This window comes from Vigna unguiculata, unplaced genomic scaffold (genome assembly GCF_037176805.1).
Source record: "Vigna unguiculata cultivar grain cowpea cultivar isolate G323 ecotype 2 unplaced genomic scaffold, ASM3717680v1 ptg000130l, whole genome shotgun sequence".
Lineage (NCBI taxonomy): Eukaryota > Viridiplantae > Streptophyta > Magnoliopsida > Fabales > Fabaceae > Vigna > Vigna unguiculata.
This window is the reverse complement of record NW_028196772.1, coordinates 12,664-18,434: the sequence shown is the minus strand read 5'-3', so window position 1 is coordinate 18,434 and position 5,771 is coordinate 12,664.

The window sequence follows — 5,771 nt, the reverse complement described above, 5'->3', positions numbered from 1 at the left end:
GTTTGTCTATCTCCAATAATTAATTCTCGCTGGCCCCGTCCTATGGGGATCATCGAATCAATAGCAATAAGTCCTGTTTGGAGAGGCTCATATACCGAACGTCTTGAAATAATACCGGGAGCGGGAGATTCTATTAATCGAGATTCCGAAGCTGAAATTTCTCCTCGACCGTCAATTGGTTTAGCCAGGGCATTTATAACACGACTCAAATAAGCTTCACTTACAGGTATCTGAGCAATTCTTCCTGTTGCTTTTACTGAACTTCCCTCTTGTATCAGCAAACCATCACCCATTAATACAACACCAACATTTTTTGATTCCAAATTCAAAGCAATGCCTATAGTACCTTCTTCAAATTCCACCAATTCACCCGCCATTACTTCATCAAGACCATAAATACGAGCAATACCATCGCCTACTTGAAGTACGGTACCAGTATTTACAATTTTTACTTCTGTATTATATTGCTCAATGCGTTCACGGATAATTTTACTAATTTCATCTGCACGAATGGTTACCATGAAAATATCTTAAATTTATTTTTTATAAGAAAAAAATGATGCCTATACTCTATTGTATAATAGAAAGCCTAATCAGTTATTTTTTTATTTCATCATCCCAAACATGCCAATATTAGCACTAACAGTACGTAAATGTAACTCGTTGTTCAAGCAACTATTTAGAGTTCCTAGAGCTCCCTGTAAGGCTTGTTGTAAAACCCGCTGTCGAACTTGATTAATAACTCTTTGTTGTTCAAAATCAATAGCTTCGTTTTTGTAATTTTCTAATTGTTCCAAAGTCGTATAAATTGAATTAATTAAATTCAATTTTTCTCGTTTGATCTCAGAATAGCCATTCACCCGAAACAGATCTGCTTCTGTTTCAACTTTCCTTAAGCGGGCCTGGGCTTTTTCGAGCTGTTCAATGGCGTTTTCCTGTAATTCTTCTGAGTTTCGAATAGTTCTCCAGATTTTCTGTTTTCGATTATCTAATAAATCACGTAATGAAAGTAGACTCTCTTTCCATCCATTTCAAAATGTCTATGATCTCTTCCCGAACCAAACATGAATCTTTCGATTCATTTGGCTCTCACACTCAATTACTTATCGGAAATTTACCAATTTTTTATGTAATGAGCCTATCCTCTCTTCTCTATTCAAAGTGAAAACAATTACCAATATAAGACTAGAATATTCGGAGGACTCTTTTGACCAAACAAATATATGTCAACAAAGTTGTTTTTTTATTCAAATCCAAAGACTTCTTTTGAATTTATACATAGGTCATCCATCGATTACGCATCGTACAAAGGGGAGGTTTAAATTCACCCGTTTTTTATTTCTCGCCATAAATAGGATTCAAGCCATTTTTTTTATCGACATGAGTGTTTTATATCGAAAAAAAATCGAATAATTTTTTTGAAACCGTTTCCTTTCTGTATTAATATAGCGGTAGAAAGAGTACTACACTGCGTATAGACTTCAAACTCTTTTTAACCATGGTAATAGTCCAAAATTTTTGGTAAATAGAGAATCAAAGTGGATTACCAATAAAGCGCGAAATGCTATGGTTCTTTAAGATTTTTCTTAATTTATTCAAAAAAGAAAATGAATTCAGAAGTAATTCGCGGGATTCTGCACATTTTCTTAATTCTAACTAAACTAAAAAGTGCAGTTTGGTTAAATCCAATTTATTCTTTGAAATAAACAACTCGCACACACTCCCTTTCCAAAAAAAACCAGTAGACCTAACACTACACTAAGATTTATTGGATTTGTTGCTAAAATATCGGTATTAAACACGAAACTTCCGGCGGATGGCCAGGAGCCCAAACAAAGGAAAGAATCGGTTATATTTTTCATATGATCTCATCTCCTCTTATGAATAGACTAATTATCTTTCTAATATTCCTATTAGATAGATAATATAATAATCTAATTGGAATATATAATTATAGAATTTGATATAATTTGGTTTGGTCAATCAATTGGAAGATTCCCTAAAAGAATGATACTTCTTAGAATTAGATACCAGTTCTTTTATCAATTGCAAAATCTATCTAGTTTGAACACTTTCAAAAAATTATCTTAAAAGAAATAAAATAAAAGAGGGGTTCATTGGACTAAACAAAAAGAAGAAAGAGGGTGAATAAGTATGTGAATACCTTTCAATTAGTCCTTCTCCTGTGTTCTTATCCGAACAGATAAAGAATTGTAGGAGTGAATTATTAATATAATTCGAAAAAGGAAGTCCACATATGTATTTTTATCTTTTTAGGATTAAACAAAAGGATTAGCAAATAAAAGTGCTAATGCTACAACCAGCCCGTAAATTGTTAAAGCTTCCATAAAAGCCAGACTAAGTAATAAAGTACCCCGTATTTTTCCCTCTGCCTCTGGTTGTCGTGCAATCCCCTCTACAGCTTGCCCTGCGGCAGTGCCTTGACCAACCCCAGGTCCAATAGAAGCAAGCCCTACGGCCAATCCAGCAGCAATAACAGAAGCGGCAGAAATAATTGGATTCATGAGAATTTCCTCGTAACCTACATATAAAAGAAAGAAATAGTTAATGATATAATCGACTAATAAATTCTGACTTCATTTTTCAATTACCAAGACTTTTTCAGTTAAAGTAATTAATAAAAATAAGAATTAAAAATTGAAAATAATAGTTATTAAACGAATTACTTCGAGATTTCTTTTTTCGTCTCGAACTACATAGTTTTGGGGGTGAATCTGTATAATCTTTGTTCTTCTCTTACCTTAATTTTGGAATCATTCTTTGAATTCTTCGTTTTTTTATACAATTTCTTTAGTTTTTTAATTTTCAATTCACAATTAGAGCTGAAACGCAAGGACTTTGCTTTTCTATCCCTATAGAAATTGACAGTAATAGCGAGGCCTTTTTTATATAGAAAAGATTAGTTATTTCAGATATATGGTTAGTTCATATAAAACTAGTTCATCTATAATATCATATCACATATACATAGGTTTCTTCTATGCTGTAAACTAATTTTCTTTGTGTTTTAGATTCAATCGAAATTGAAATTCATTCTTTGAAACCTAAAAAACCTTGACTGATCCCCTCACTTCTATTTTTTTTATCATGTTTTTTTTTAAGCTCCCCTTCCCTCTTTTCTTATTCTCTTATCCCATATGGATACAATCAATCTAAATAAATTCATTCGATTTCATTAATGTTTCAAAGAAATATAGGAAATTGGGTGATCTAAATGTTTTTAATTATCTTTTGATCAATTGTTGAATTAAATGTGAATCAAACGAGAATCTACTAACATTCTATATAGTATCTTTTTATCACACATTGTAAACGTAAATATCATACAGAATTCTAATTCTAGCTATTCATTTTTTTTGAATATCCAAACTAATATATACTAATCGAATAGATCTATCTATATCTATCTATATATCTATAGATAGATGTTTATTTTGTAGATTCTATTGAGCCACAATATATGTGTGGCAAGCTAAACAAAAAAGACTATTTTTGAGAAAACTAGTCAATGATGGCCTTCAATGGATTCACCTATATAAGCCGCAGCTAAAGTAGCAAAAATGAGAGCTTGAATACCGCTTGTGAATAATCCAAGGAACATGACAGGTATAGGAACTACTAAAGGTACTAAAGAAACAAGAACAACAACTACTAATTCATCAGCTAATATATTTCCGAAAAGTCGAAAACTAAGGGATAAGGGTTTTGTGAAATCTTCTAATATGTTAATCGGTAAAAGGATTGGAGTTGGTTGGATGTATTTACTAAAATAAGCTAATCCTTTTTTTGAAAGACCCGCATAGAAATATGCAACTGATGTAAGTAAAGCTAATGCAACGGTAGTATTTATATCATTTGTGGGTGCAGCTAACTCCCCATGAGGTAATTGGATGATTTTCCAAGGTAAAAGAGCCCCTGACCAATTAGAAACAAAAATAAATAGAAACAAAGTTCCAATAAAAGGAACCCACGGACCATATTCTTCTCCAATCTGAGTTTTGCTCACGTCTCGAATGAATTCAAGAACATATTCAAATAAATTCTGACCGAAAGTGGGAATGGTTTGCAGATTTCGAATAACTAGAATGGCTGAAACCAATAAGATAGCAATTACAACCCAAGAAGTAATAAGTACTTGGGCATGTACTAGGAAACCCCCTATTTGCCAATAGAAATGTTGACCTACTTCCACAGCAGATATATCGTATAATCTTTTTAATGTGTTGATAGAGCATAATAAAACATTCATATTGTCCTGTCCTCTAAAAAAAGAAGTTGAAAAAAGGGAATTATTTTTATTCAAACATCTCCTTTCCCTTTTGATTTGTCTACTTTCATTTTTGATTTTGAATACCGATACTAATTACATAAAATTTTTGTTTGTTTTCTATTTTCATTTTTGTGCAATTTCTTACTAGTATAGTAAGCGATTCCATAAATCTATGAACCCCTCGAAGCAAATTCAAGAATTTTTTATCTTATTATTAATCAAGAATTTCGTATATATCTAGACCGACCCTCACAAATTGCAAAAACTAATTTGTTAAGAATTAATCGAATTGAGGCTATAGCATCATCATTAGCTGGAATTGAAATATCAGCGAGGTCCGGGTCACTATTTGTATCAATTAAACAAATTGTTGGAATTTCCAAAGTTATACATTCTCGAAGAGCCGTATATTCTTCTTGTTGATCGACGATTATTACAATATCTGGTAAGCCCTTCATATATTTAATGCCGCCAAGATATGTTTCCAATTGAGCTAATTGTCTCTTCAATATAGCGGCATCTTTTTTTGGAAAACTATGAAATCTCCCCGTCTTTTGTTGCATTCTCAAGTCCCTGAACTTTTGAAGTCGTGTTTTTGTAGTATACCAATTCGTTAACATACCGCCGAGCCATTTTTTATTAACATAATGACACCGAGCTCTTATTGCAGCCCGCGCTACTGAATCAGCTGCTTTTTTTTTTGTACCAACAATTAAGAATTGTTTTCCCCCACTTGCTGCATCAAAAACTAAATCACAAGATTCTGATAAAAACCGAGCAGTTCTAATAAGATTTGTAATATGAATACCCTTACGCTTTGCAGAAATATAAGGTGACATTTTAGGATTCCATTTTCTAGTACCGTGGCCAAAATGAACACCAGCTTCCATCATCTCTTCCAAAATTATGTTCCAATATCTTTTTGTCATTTATAATTATCCCCACACTTTTCTTTCATTTCCAAATAGAAATTAGATCAATTTTTTGAAATGAAAGAAAGAGACCCAGTATACTGAAATAGAAAAAAATAAGTGTTCCGAAGGAACCTTCTCTTCTACTGAAAATTTGCCGTTGATAAAAAAAAGATCGGGCCATTTTTTCTATTTCATTGAATATGATTCGTTTATTTATTATGTTTCTTTTATTATACAAAATATATACAAAATAAAGTGACCGGAGATGAATACGACCTTAAGAATCATTATTTTAGGAATTCTTAAATCCTAGATTATTTTGATGTATCACATAAATTCTTTTTTTTGTTTCCGGGGTAATCTTGTTATATTGCCTTTGCTTTGAACGGTATATTATTCTTTTGAATCCAGTACCAACTGGCATCATTCCCCCTAAAACAACGTTCTCTTTCAGACCTTTCAACCAATCTATGCGACCCCGGAGAGCGGCTTTTGATAAAACTCTAGCAGTTTCTTGAAAACTTGCTTCAGATATGAAACTTTGAGTATTCAAAGATGTTTTTGTT